At 41.5% G+C, this 15,226-nt stretch overlaps 1 protein-coding gene across 4 annotated transcripts in view; it reads right to left on the reverse strand.

Moving 5' to 3' along the window:
* LOC140341016 (leukocyte antigen CD37-like) overlaps positions 1-15,226 on the reverse strand; it is a 163,699-nt gene that overhangs the window by 126,382 nt on the left and 22,091 nt on the right. Inside the window, exon 2 of one of the 4 annotated variants that reach the window (XM_072426514.1) lies at positions 9,881-9,919. The exons of the other annotated variants lie outside the window; for them this stretch is intronic. The gene's annotated coding sequence lies outside the window, so the exon portion shown is untranslated. The remainder of the gene's footprint in view (positions 1-9,880; positions 9,920-15,226) is intronic. 4 annotated transcript variants of the gene reach the window in all.

The raw sequence follows: 15,226 nt of genomic DNA on the forward strand, positions 1-15,226 counted from the left end.
TGTCTAGCACTTACCACCTGTTATCAATTCTAGGTGCCCAGCACTTACCACCTGTTATCAATCCTAGGGGCCCAGCACTTACCGCCTGTTATCAATCCTAGGTGCCCAGCACTTACCGCCTGTTATCAATCCTAGGTGCCCAGCACTTACCGCCTGTTATCAATCCTAGGTGCCCAGCACTTACCGCCTGTTACCAATCCTAGGTGCCTAGAATTTACCGCCTGTTATCAGTCCTAGGGGCCTAGCACTTATGGCCTGTTACCAATCCTAGGTGCCCAGCAGTTGCCAAAAGGGGTAAATGTTTTTTGCTGCTAATGTGAGCTAAGCCTAACTTGTTACACCACATTCATTATACTGTTACACTACTACAAAGGATTACACTCTTAAAACTTAGAACACTAGTAAGTTGGGTCACAATACATGGCATAGGACAGTTGTGGCAAAATACATAGAATAGAAATATTGGATATACTAACGGGGCAGGCATTACAAAGTTGTAACAAATAATTGGGAGAAGGAAGAACATTGAAACAATAAGAGGTTACTGGATACCCATGGCATAAACAACTGGGAGCACTAAATTTGCCGTGTTTTGCCACACCCCCTTTTTTACCACCCGGCTGAAAAAAATTTCTGGGGAGAACACTGTTGTCTTTAAACAAAAGTAAAATACTTCCTATTGTTTACTTACTTGTAGAATGAGTTATTTGAACAGAATGGGGCTGATTTAATAAAGCTCTCCAAGGCTGGTGAGGATACACTTTTATAAGTGAAACTGGGTGATCCAGAACAGTGGTCGCCAACCTTTTGGTTGTCACGGACCACTAATTTCACAGACTCCAAGCTGCGCATGCGGGAAGCCGTGTGTCACTCAGCTGTGTGTCCAAAGACACCGCCCTGAGCCTGCAATCTGTACAGGGGACGTGGTCCGTGGCTCTGGCTGGTGCGCCCTCCCCCCCACCAGTGGGGTCCTTCTCCGACCCCCGCAACGGCCAGAGCTGCGGACTACCAAAATTTTCTAGCAGACCACTGATTGGTGACTGCTGATCCAGAAATGGATTTCTTAAAAGTCATTTGCTATTTGTTAGCAAATAATTTCAATTCTGGACAAGATCCATTCCCGGTTTGCTGGGCCACCCAGCTTCACTGATGAAAGTATATATTCTCCTGCCTTGTAGAGCTTTGATAAATCAGGAGGTGGGTGGGTGGGTTTTGTATTTAAATTTAGAATTTACAATAATTTTATACAATGTGTATGTCAAATATTATAATCCTAAGGTTAGCTTTTAGTTATATATTATCTCCTGTGGATTTTACCATTTTGTTTAGCACCTCTTTTTCCTTTTCAGTTTGCTAATAAGTAAGCTTGTATTTTGCTTTAACTGAAGCACATAAAGGGGCATAGTAATAAAAAAACAAATTTACTGCCAAAAATAAAAAAAAATTTTTTGTTGTAGTGAAACAACCACATGACTTGTAGCTTCATTGATCGATATTATTTTTTACTGGTACAATTACGTCAATATTGATTTATTATTTATTTGTTCTTCTTAGAAAACCCCTTTACACTTTTTATATTTTTAGAAAGATGTTTTGCAATTTAATGTTAAATGAAAGTGATAATTCACATGGCTTATTTTATTCCTTGCCTTTACTATTCTTCCAACTTCTGCAAAGTAGAAAGTTTATTGTTCCTTTATGTAGAACATAATAAAACTGTACTAAAAGTACATATTTATATTGAACATACTCTATATTATATATCAATATGTAAGCTGATAGCACTAAAAATTGAAAATTTAAATTTCAGTGTAAATACAGTATATATAAAGTGGGGCACCAATAAATCATACCATCTTAATGTACAAAAGTCTTGTATATACTTATTTCATAGAAGGGTGTTTAATAAAGTATCCATGTATTCAATACACTGGTCAAACAAACAAACATTTTCTTCCTAAACAGAATCAAGTCATTTTAGCTTCTTGGTGTCTGTTGTGTATTTGTAATCAGTTTTGATCCTGGAGCCAACCCCTAAAAAGTACAAATAATAAATTAGTTTGTGTATAAAGAATACAACAGAGAGAGAAAGAGGGTTTTTTGGCACTGGATAATAAAAGTTAACAATATTTATATAATACAATATGGTAGATTGAAATCTTATAATATCACACTTGAAGGAACCTTCCTCGATCCGCATTACATTCATGCACTGAAATCTTTCACAATCCTTTCCAATGTCAAAAGACTAAAAGATGCATAAACAAGTGCTGTACGGCTCTATGTAGAGGGGAGGGGGGAGAACAAACGAGCGAGTGGCACCCAGCTACGGTCTCTCCCTTTCACTTGTATTAGAATCGTTCACTGTTCGTGGATCTGCCAAGATGGATACACGAATGGTGTAGGACAAGCACTGTACACACGTTGGAGTCTCGTCTGATGCTAGCCTTGAGGTGATTATTATTATCAGACGAGAATCATCTGACGTGTGTACGTAGCCTAACTTTACTGATAAACTGCAACCAGCTTATGGTATCTGTAAGTATCTGTGCTTGTCCTCAAATCAAATCTATGGTGTCCAAGTTAAGATAAATGTTTACCAACACCTGCAAACAATAAATTAGCAACTCTTAAAATCTAATTCAAAATCTTACAAATGAGCTAGCATGACTATGATTTTTGTGACACTGCACTGGCTGTGCTGACCTCGGCATGTTTACCAATTTTAGTACTGCACTATCCTTTCCTAAACTAAAATTACCAGAATTCAAGCACCTTAAAAGCATCTGAACATATTCACACATAGCAGTAAAAGTTTTTTTTTTTTTTTGAAACTGAGTTTTTATTGAACATTTGCACATACAAAGACAACCAGGCTTATACATCAAAACATCTCGTAAACACAGCATACAGGGTGATAGGTACATCCGATAATGGTACATAAAACTCTGGCGTAAGTAACAGTAAAAACAGTGTATCAAACCCAATAAACTATGAAAATACATAAACAACAGATAAATAAACAACAGAAAACAAGAAATGAATCAAAAAGGACGTAGCTAAGCCGGGGAATAGGAGGGGGGGAGGAGTGGGGGATACAAACAAAAGTGAATAGGAAGCACACTGACAACCAGCAAGTGGTGGCGCAGGTCAAGGGGAAATCGTTGTTGAGTCACATCCCTAATTAGCGCATTGACTCTCCCCCAATATCCCTGAATAAGGGGACAGGACCAAAAAATATGTTCCAGAGTCCCATAATGGGATCCGCAGCGCCAGCAAGCCAGATCTACCTCCGGAAACAGGCGGTATAACACCACCGGCGTATGATACCAGCGGAACAAAATCTTGTAGAGATTTTCTTAATAAAGCCTACATATTGAGCTTTTATTTGCTGCTTAACACAGCATGGACCATGTATCCTGCTCCAGGCCACTGCCCAAAATACTCCCCCAGGTACTCATGTATACAAATTTACCAGATATCTCCCTTGCCGATTCGTGGAGAAGGCCATAAATGAAGGAAATGAGGCCCTTAGAAAATGGACCTCTAATGGAAATTCTCTCAAAAGGAGTTATTTCAGAGAATCTGGGCACAGAGTGGAGTGATTGTATGTAATGTCTAATTTGTAGATAAGCAAAAAAGGTTGTTTGAGGGAGATCAAATTTTTCCTGCAACTCCAAAAAGGAAAGCAATCTTTTTTCCCCTGGATGTAATACATTTCGGAGATGAAAAAGCACCCGGTCTTGCCATGGCTGCCACATATTTATAGCTAAGCTGTCAGGTATCAGAGGGGTTCGTATGATAGATGTAAGCACAGAGCCCCGAGAGGAAAGACCGTACTTAGAATTATATGTTCTCCAGATATTTCTCATAAAAATCATCGGGGATAGCAAATCCCTTTTGGGCATTAACCAGGAGGAGCTCCAAAGCATCACATTAGGATGAAGTGAAGAAATCCAAGCTTCCTCCAGCTTCTGACATACACTGGGGGAGACTAACATAGTCCAGGAGGGCAAGTAGCGAAGATGAGTCACCACATAGTATTTTATCAGGTCCGGAGCCCCCATACCTCCGAGTGCTTTAGGTGTACAAACCACCGACTTTGAGAGTCTGTGACGTTTGTGAGCCCAAATAAAGTTCAAAATGCTAGCCTGTAACTTCTTCAGGGTAAGGAGAGGGACCCGAACCGAGAGGGTTTCAAACAATTATAGGAGCTTGGGCAATAGCATCATCTTCACTGACGCAATTCTCCCCAAGAGCGACAATGAGTGTCCCTTCCATTTATTCAAGTATGCATTTAGTTCCTGGAACAATGGGGGAAAGTTACAAGTATATAGCTGAGTGTATATAGCTGTTACTTGGGTGCCCAAATAGTTTAAGGAGCGCTCTCGCCCGAGACAGTACTAAAGGCACCAAGTTCAGACCACAAACTTGGGAGGGTGGTGATAGGTTGTGTCAATGTAGGCAGTACATCATCTGCATATAATGAAATTTTGTAGTAGGTATCCTTTATGGTAACACCTTGGATACTGGGGTTGGATCTGATTTTCTCCGCCAGGGGCTCAACACTAAGAGCAAAGAGTAAGGGAGATAAGGGGCAGCCTTGTCGCGTCTCATTCCGGATGGGGAATAGTTTAGAGGAGGCATGAGGCAACTTAACAGAGGCCACCGGACAGTTGTAGAGGGAACGTACTGCTCTAACAAAAGGGCCAGGAAATCCCATTTTGGTGAGGGTAGAGAACATAAATGGCCAACTAAGTCGGTCAAATGCCTTTTCAGCGTCTAAGCTAAGCACTAGGGAAGGGGTTTTACGTTTGTTGAGGATATCAATAACGTTAATCACTCTCCGGGTGTTATCACTTGCGTGGCGGTACGCTATGAAACCCGTTTGGTCCCCATGTATAAGGAATGGCAAGAGTTTGGAAAGCCTATTAGCCAAAATCTTAGAGTAGATTTTAAGATCCGAATTCAGTAGCGCTATAGGTCTATAATTTGCACAGTCCATCGGATCTTTACCCAGCATGGGAATCAGTTATATGGGAATATGACATAGTAGGTGGGATAGGCTTAACTTGGAGAAAGTCAATAAACAGGTCCACCAAATAGGGGAGAAGAGTTGGCAAAAAGATTTTGTACTTCAATATTTTTATTGAAATTTTCAAAATATAACAATAACAAAAACATACAAATAAGTAAGAGAAAAAAAAAACAAAGACAAGAACCAATAAAAGCCAAAATACAGGAAATAGTAATGTCAACAATATATGATCTCACAAGAGTCACGCGTATTAAACCAGAATCTCCTCCCCTACCCAGAACCAAGCAAGATCGTAGACATAAAAAATTGCATTTGGGAAGAGTAGAGGTGCATCCTGCACTTTGACCCTAACACTTAACATATAACAGACATAAGGGGGGACACAAAAGGAAGAGGGAAACAAAAAACCACAAATAGGATAAAAAAAACAGGGAAATGGGGGAAAAAGGACGAAGGAGAGAGGAAGTACTAGTGACACCTAATTAAAACCCATGGTGAGAACTGAAATCCCGGAGCCAAATATTATAACCGTTAAAGGAAATCCAGGGATCCCAAACATCCTCAAATTTATCCAGGGAATTCTTTAAAGTATGAGTGAGTTTGTCGTCTACCATGATCCAATTCAACTTAGGGGCTATGGGGTCTAAGGAAATCGTAGGAGACTTCCATGCTTTAGCCAAAGCGATTCTACTAGCCACTAGAATCAATCTAATCAATTTCTGAGTGGGTTTCGGCAAGGATGTGTCAAGTTTGCTAAATAGAGCGGCTTCCACGGAGCCACTAATCTCCTGTTCCACCACACTCGAGATTAATTTAAATACTTCATCCCAGAATGTCCTGGCCTTCGGGCAAGTCCACCAAATATGTATCATGGAACCCTGGTCTCCGCACCCTCTAAAACATAAGGGAGAGACTTGGCAAAAAGATTTTAAAGTATAAATAAAGTAAACCGTCTGGGCCCAATGCTTTATGCGAAGGTAGGTGAGAGATGACCTGTGATATTTCTTCCGCAGTAACAGGTTTATTAAGGTGCTCCAGATGTTCAGCTTGTAATGTGGGGAGAGTCAGGTCAGCCAGATAGGAGTTTATATTGGATTGCAAATTGGGGCCCATAGAGTCTTGTGTCTGGTGCACTGTACGATATAACTGGTTATAATAGTGCTCAAACCGGGAAGCTATTTGGGACGGATCATACCGTGGTATCCCTTGGTCATCTTTAATTGCCATGGGGGAGGAGTTAATTTGTGTGTCCCTCAACTTGCGTGCCAAGAGTGAATCTTGTTGCCTTTATGATAATAAAGCTGCCTAGTTCGCTGCATCATCCAGCTGACCTTCCGAAGCTCCAATGCCCTTAGTTTGGAGCCGAGGGAGGCCACCCTACGTCGGAGGCCCAGGTATGGAGTGCTAGCCAGTTTCACCTCAGCAGTCCGCAGTGCCTGTTCCGTCAAGGCCCGCTGCAGGGTAGAGTTCTTTTTAAGACGAGAACTCAGGGCCACACAATGACCTCAGATAACCGATTTATGGACCTCCTGGAGGGTGGAGGTGTGCGTCACAGAGCCTTTATTTTCATCAAAATAATGCTGTAGACTTTTAGTAAGGGACATTTTAGTATCCTTATTCTTGAGGAGAAAGTCATTCAACCTCCAGTTCCAGTTCTAGTTCTGTTAGGGGCGAAAAGAATCTCCAAGGTGATCAGGGCGTGGTCTGACCAGGAAATGGGATGGATAGCAGCAGAGACACTGTTCCGCAACATTGGCAAGTTAATAAAGATAAAGTCAATGCGGCTATGTGTTTGATGAGGAGGGGAGTAAAAGGTAAACTGTGCTTGTGGGGTGGTGAATTCTCCAACTATCTTAAAGCTGGTGATGTCTAATCAATTGCCTAAACAATTTGGCGTGTTGCAATACTACCGGAGGTGGACAAGGTATAGGCATTGACAGTGTAGGCATTGAGAGTCGGGGAGAAGATAGAATAAAAAATAACCCCCAACAATAAGATACGTGTGCGCTAACTCCTCTAAGAGGGCCATTGTCATAGCAAGAAACCTGGCTTATCCTTGATTGGGCGCATATATATTACATAGAGCTAAGGGGACACCCTGCAAGATAAGAAATCTGCCCTCCGGGTCCAAAATAGAGCGAGTGGGAGAAAATTAAAAAGAATTTTTGAGCAAGATGGCAACCCCCGCTCTCTTTTTAGAAGGAGAGTTGGCTGCATGAGCAGCCGGGTAAAATTTGGATACCAAGTTAAAGGTGCCCGAGAGTGCATCAAAGTGCGTCTCCTGTAAGAATACAATATCCGCCGAATGGTGTTTAAATTCCCAGGGAGCAAGCTTCTGTTCGGTATTGGAGTTTAAGCCACGCACATTAAGTGATAAAACTTTACTAGCCATCAGAGCGTTTTATCTACTGGTCGCTGCTCAAACCCCCACATAACCCAGACCGACGGTCCCCAAGACAACCACAAGAGCACCAGTGTATCATCTAGAAACAACATGGTCGACACCGGCTGTATGAGTAGTACAATGGCCCCTAGGGGGGGACCCCGGCCCGCCCGGCTAAACCGGGCCCGGCGCGGGACCCCCCCTGGGGCCGTAGGGCATGTAAAACATATCCATAACAGGGCAAGGCTATAAAACTGGGAAAGGGAAAAAAAGACAAAAGAAAACCTCTCTGAGAGTGACAATATACACAGGGAGGCCGCAGTGCTCGCCAGCCCAACCAGAAACATGCGGCTGGGCGGGAGACCAGGGCAATCTGACCAAAAATGACATTCCCTGAGAAAGAACACCAATTATAGACCATAAAATCACAGACTATGAAATCATTCAAGTAATATCTCGCAGTTATAAATTTGAGCATAAAGAGAGTAAGTAAGCAATCATCAAAAAGTGCACAAATTTCAGTTGCAATAGCATAAAACTAGGCAAAACATTAGTAAGCAGTATCCGTCTAAAGGCAGAGGAGGCAGCTCACACTGAGGTGGGCCACAGCAGCATAAGGAGCAGTAAAAAGGGGTATGGGATCGGAGCCCAATCAATGCAGTCCACTGTCTCGAGGAAGTGGGGGCGTAGGAGAATGCCGGATCCTGTGCCTGGGACGCTTCTTGGAAGTGGCCACCTGCCAAGGTGAGGGTAGAACAAGTTCCCAACCTGGAAGCTTAGGCTTGTTAATCCCCAAATCATGGCAAAAGGAAGACAGGTCCTCTGGATAACTCAATACAGCGGATTTCCCATCATGTCGCGCTGTCAGGCTGAACGGAAAGCCCCACCTATAAGGAATGCGGTTATCACACAGAGTGGTTAGGAGTGGTTGCAGGAGGCGTCTCTGTTGCAAAGTGTGCCAGGACAAGTCCTGAAAGAGCTGTAATGGAGCCCCATCAAACTCCAAATTGCGCATGTTCCGGGCCGCAGCCATAATTGCATCCTTCAATTCTGCATCTGCGAGGTGACAATGAACATCTCAGGGCCGCTGGGCCGAGGCAGGCTGCCTTGAGGCCCTATAGGCCATAAGAATGGCAATTTCCTGTGCGTGAGGGCGCCCCAGGAGGCGATTAAAGAACGCCTGCAGGACCAACTTCAGATCTGTAGATTGGGTAGCTTCTGGTAGGCCCCAGACACTAATATTATTTCTGCAAGTTTTATTGTCCATATCTTCCAAGTGGCAATAAAGATCTCTAATTTTCAAGTGATAGTCACTGGATCTACGGGTGAGAGCCTCAATATCCCCCTTCGCCTGCTGTAGACCTTCATCTATATCCTCCACTTTTCCAGCTAGGGAGTGAAAGTCAGCACGCAGAACCCCAATTTCAGATCTAAAGGTAGCTTCCACATCTGCAATAAGTTGCTGAAAATCAGCCTTGGTGGGCAGCATTTGCAGATGTTGGTACCATGGGGGGTTCCAGGAATCGGCACTACATCCTGATCCCCGTTTGCGATGTAAAGGGGGGTCAGTAGGTATAGTCTCAGCTGGAGGTGTTTCTGAGGTTTGGCTGCGGGCGTATGTAGAGGGGCCCAAAGGGGGAAAATCCTCCCTGCTCAGGTTAGGTGGGCCAGGATTGTACCAGGGTCTCTGTAGGCAATCCCCCCACAGGAGAGGAAGCTGCCCCATGTCTAAATGCTGTTGGCACCATATCATCCAAAGGAGTATAGGGGCCCCCAGGTGAATATGAAATCCCCCCAGTAAAAGGCCTGTCAGGGGGCAGATGAAGCCCCCGAAGAGGGAGAGTGACTCACCCTGTCACAGTTTTCAGCTGCTCGGTCCTCCGATGCAGGCCTCTGGGAAGCCAATGCAGGCTGATATGTGCTGGGAGAGGAGCCCTCGATCCCTGCTGCAGCTGGCTCCTGATCAGATCCGCTCCCGGCCGCTCCACTCCACCTGGCCTGTGTGGAGAAAGCCGGCGCCATCCTGGGCTGCTGTGCAGCCGCGCAAGTGTCCCCAACAAAAACCCGGATCAAGGGCCGAGACGCCGGTGGATGCTGTACAGGGGTGGGGGGAGCTGGGATCTCACACAGCAATCCCCGGAGACCGCCAAGCCACACCCCTTAGCAGTAAAAGTTTTAATAATGTATACTGCCTTTCATACTTGTCCCAACAATATAGAGCTCTGCTTAACATCCACCTTGTACAGAACAATAGGTAAGAAACCATGTTTTAGCATAGGAGTGTGCAATTACATGACTTTCCTAAACCCTATGTTATTTTCTGTTCCATTTGGCAACCACAGTTTCCAAATTGGATTAGTAACAGATCATTAATGGCTCTTCTTTGTAAAAAAAAATATAAAATAAAATAAATATGTTTCCATCATTATCTACACACATTTTGTATATGTACAACATACCTCCCAAAGGTCCTCCACTGTCACCAAAACCACCAATACCTTCGAGAGGAAAGAAACAAAACTGATTACGATCTTTAAGGATGGAGGGGGGGGGGGACGACTGTCCACTACTGTTTTTAGGGGGTGGGGACCTACCCCATTACAAAAATGCTTTTGGCAGGGGGGGGGGGGCGTGTGGTAGGAAGGGAAATACCACTGATTACCAGTGCTTTAATGAAGGGCACCCATGACTACCAATGTCTTGAAAGGGGGTCCAAAAGAGTTTATTTACCCGACTATCAATGGATGGTGGGCATCTTCATTAGGCCTTGCCTTGCATTGCATTAAGGCTGCTGATGCACAAAAGCAGAACAAAAAGCAGCAGTGAAATCTGCAGCACAAAGTAGTGTATAACTGCACATTGTACCACAATGAATGGCAGCATAGCACATTTACCCACATTATGTGTGTTACCATAACATTGCAAGTCTGCAAAAAGGGGTTAATCCACTGACCACCAGTGTCTTGAGAAGGGGAATTCTTGCTCCCTGTGACTATTGACACCATTAGATTTTTGCCTGCTACTGACAGGTGGAACTACATACTTTTATACTTTGAATTTTGTGTGCTTTACTCCTAATTTCTGCACTCTGTAGGGCAGAGGTGCCCAACAGGTGGATAACGATCTACCAGTAGATCCCAAAGGCAACACAAGTAGATGGCGGAGCCCTGCCATTCAAAATAAACTCCACTGTGCACAGGAGTTATTAGGTCCAAATGCCGTTCCACCATGACTGATGATCATTTGGAACTTTGTTTGAGGCTGGCTACCAGCAACTACTGTGTGGACTATGCAACTTTGGCTGATTCTTTTCAGTTTAAGACGTCATCAGGGTAAGGTAATGGCCAAAAATGTACAAAATTGTATTGTGCCATACATGTTCATGCTGTTATGCAAGGTAAACAATATATATTTTAAATATTAAAGTATATTCGGTATATATATATATATATATATATATATATATATATATATAAATAAATAAATATATGTTTAGCATTTTTATTGTTGGTAGATCATTTTGACTTCGTCATTTTAAAAGTAGCTTGCAGGCTAAAAAAGTGTAGGCACCCCTGCTGTAGGGTATGGGGCAAACTTTACAGACCTTTTTCTCTCTAACCACTGTGTTTCCCCGAAAATAAGACCTACCCCGAAAGTAAGCCCTATTGGCTTCTTCGGAGGGTGCAGTCACGTGGTACACGGAGGGATTTCAAAGCACTGGAACAAGGGGTGAAGAAATCGCAGGGTTAATTAACCTATCGTACTCTGGTGTGACACTAACAACTAATAGGAGGTTGGTGGATTCTCTTTTCAAATGGTCCTTGCTAGTATTTCATTCATTAGCAGCAATGCATATTTACTAGATTTTTTTATTTTGCTTTTACTACTTTTTTTAGATTTATATTGGTTACTGTTTGTGGTCAACAAGCTTTAGAAGTTTTGTTTCTGTGTCTGCATGTTACTCTATAAGTCATATGTTAATTGTCAGCACATTTTCTTGTTATGTTGCATTTGTTTGCTTATGAAGCTGTTTTTTTCATTAATCATTTTTGACCATTCTTATTCATGACTTCTTGTAATTAACAGAATAAATCTGCGATTTTGACACGTCACAGGTAACACGGAGGTATCTTTCTGTAGCATTGTAATATTGGTTACAGGTTTTGGTAAATACAGATTTTTGTACATGAATAAATACAGATTTTTGTACATGAATAAAAATAGATTTTTTTGTATATGAGAAAAATAAGACATCCCCTGAAAATAAGCCCCAATGCAATTTTCAGAGGTAAAATAAACACCCTGTCCTATTTTCAGGGAAACACAGTATGTACCTAATTTGTACATTACATATCCCTAACCTCTCTTTTTTAGGCAAAGTTTAGACAGGGTTGGTGGAAACAGCTGTTTACATGCAGCTCCCAGTAGCCAGCAACCTGCCATGTGTTTGAACATTTGCAAGTGGGAGGCAGCAGGTTGTTTAACCTCCTGGGCGTTTCACTGATGTCTGGATTTCTGTACCAAAAGCAGTACACTGTTTTTCATGAAATTTTTTTTTTTTTTTTTTTTTAATTGTAGACCTGTAACTTACAGAAATATGTCCGAACAAGGGTCTAGTAGATATGCTGAATATAATAAAGTTTGAAACACACAACACACAATCACGTAAAACAAATTAACTTTAATAATAAAATTTAAATAAAAAAACACAAAAATCAGCTTAAACAAGAATGCATAAATAAAAAATACTGAAAATGCAATAATTCGGTATACTGTATAGTACTATATTTTTCTAAAACACCTCCCTAGTGTGGTAATATTTAAAACAGAGTCCAACGTCACATACCCATAGACAAAACCACATAAATATATTTTGTATTGGACTGGATACAGGACTTTGTACTGAATCTAATACAAAATATTTAAATTTTCCGCTACGACCCCCATCGACGGCCGTATGCACTGACATCATCAGGAATCGCCGAGGGACGCGTACGCATCACGCGAAGTGTTCTAATTCTTTCCATACTTCCATGCAAAAAGCGTTTAATTTTTTCCATGGAAAGGCTATAATTTTTTGCAATGTAGGCTATAATTCTTAGGCATAACTCACCGAAATATGTCCAAAATGTAAAAAAAAAATCTTTAAAAAAAAGTTTAAAAAAAAAAAAAAAATAGTGTATAATGTAATGTACCTGTACAGTAGCTTATATAATATATACGGTATATAATACAAATCTATATATATTATATAAGGATTTCTTTGTACTGGACTCAATACAGCTTTTTTGCATTGAGTTCAATGCAAAGGAACTCAATACAAAATTTTGAATTTCCCTCCCCGCCTCCCTCCCGCACCGGCGCATGCAGCGACGTCACCGGGAAACCCCGGTGATCGTCACTGCACTCGCCGGATGAAGAAAGAAGACAGAAGACATCTCCGGAGAAGCTGCGGGGAGAAGGTGAGTATTTTTTTTTTTTTTTCGATCGACGCTGGACAGAACGGATCATCGCAGCGGGGACCAAGGTAAGTGATTGGGATTTAGACAGTGAGAAGAAATCGGGTTTATCGATTTTTGCAAAAACGATAAACCCGAACCAAGGTCGGGTTTACCGGCCAGGTGGTTAAAGTATGATAGGCCAGGCATCAAAATCCACTTTAATTTATTGCTAACAATTCATAACAAATCCTGCTGGGTGGGACTGAATACTTTGTTAGATAATGAAGAGCTCCACAACTTCTTTTTCTTTCTGTGAAAGACAGCAAGGAACACAAAAAGAAACTGATATTCTTAGAATCACAACCTGCTGGTAACAACATCTGTACAAAGTGATGCCATGTAGAAAACACACATTCAATACAACCTCCAGCAATGTATTCAAAACTAAACAGATGAGGCATGGTACAATATTCTTCAAGAGATAGCAGATACCTCTGCACAATACTTCCAATCATTATACAGTATGAAATCCAGGGGACCTTTAAAACATTCTGTACCAGGCCAGAAGCCTTCTTTAAAAATCAAATATCAGATTCTGAAAACCCAACACTCCCGCACAAAGTAATAAAGGCTCTGGTGTAAAATATGAACACAGAGGAATTACATGAAGTTTTACAAAGTATGCTAAATGGAAAAGTTTAGTGCTAAATAGAATTCCCTCCAACAAGAGGCCCTAATAGCACACATCCCCAGTAGTTCCACAAGAAAGTAAAAACCAGAAGTGTGTTAGAGACAAATCACATATATATCCAGACACCAAAATCTTTTAAAAAAATCTAGTCACATGCTTAAAATACCTGCAAACTGTTGGGAGATGCTTATCTGCCAGGGATCCCGTGCTGTGCGCCATCACAGTATCGAACACTGTTTATTCTGTCTAGCGATGACATTTGCAGCAGCAAGGAGACTTAAGAAATAGCAGTAGCCCCAGGCTTCCCTTTAGCTGTGCAGCCTGATGTACTTTAAAGGCATCCCCAGCACACACTGTGAGGCAGTGCACAGATGAATGGGATTTTAGAGGCAGATTAGTTCTGGACTCTATCCAGCACAGTCATTGGCTGCTTTATAGCCTCTCTGCTCCCAGTCACCAATGGCTGTTGTATCTTTAAGCTGGGTTAACTTGCAGCTGGTGTTTTGTCTGATTTACTATTGCTGACCTTGCCTGTTTCTGTCCCTGTGAGTTTGTGCTGCCTGGACTTACCTAATGGTATTACTGCTGCACTGACACCAATGTGAAACTATTACTGTGGTCATTGATACAAATATGAAATAGTGTAATACTGCTGTCACAGACAGAAATGTGGAGGTATTATTGTGGCCATGGACACCAATGCTGGGGAATAATAATTTGGTCCCTAACACCAATGCTGGTAGATTATATTGCAGTCACTGACACCAATACTGAAGGATATTCTTGTGGTCGCTGACAACAATATGGGGCATATTACTGCCTTCAGCGACACCAATGTGGGGATTATTATTGCGGGCACTGACAACAATACACAATTGTTAATACTTCAGCCCACTAACACCAATGTGGGTGTTATTATTCGGGGAGTAATTATTGCAGTCACTGACACCAACGCTGCAGGATCTTATAGTGGTCACCAATGCTTTGCTTAGGTTCATTTATTTCCCAACTTTCTCGGTAAAATATTTTGGCTAGCAATTAAGCTAGATTTAAACTACTGACAAAATGCATGTTTAATGTAATTTTGTAAAGAATACATTTCTAACACCTTTTAGGTTTGTCTGCTTCTTTCTGTGTAAATCATACAAATAATTGCCACAGATAAAACATCATGCATGTCCAAAGGGATGCAAATGCTGAATTCTTTCACATTTTTTTAAGCAGTGACATCAGAGACCCTGTTAACATCACATATATATTTATATTTATATTTCATAAAATGTAAATGACGCAATTGCTTGGCACCACGTAATTTAGGTGGAAGGAGGATTTTTTTTACCATATTAAAGGAATTGAGTAAAGCAGGATCCAGAAGTATTTCTAAGGTAAGTTTTAAAGAGATAGAGGAAAATGTTACTAAATATAAAAATTATAAAAGCTTTGGGAAAATCTATATAGCTAAAGAACAGGAATGTAAATCCTAAATACTAAATAGTATGAGGGTGTTTCACTCTAGAAAATTCAAGCTAACACTATGCATTGTGTTTGACCCATAAAATATTTAAATGCATCAATCTGTAATCCATTATTAATAGGCATAGTAGATAAACGGCTGTATGAGTTTTTTTCTCCTTAAGTCAAAGAAAAGCCACTTCTTCCTGAAGGCAACACAG

Source organism: Pyxicephalus adspersus, chromosome 11 (assembly GCF_032062135.1).
Source record: "Pyxicephalus adspersus chromosome 11, UCB_Pads_2.0, whole genome shotgun sequence".
Classification (NCBI taxonomy): Eukaryota; Metazoa; Chordata; class Amphibia; order Anura; family Pyxicephalidae; genus Pyxicephalus; species Pyxicephalus adspersus.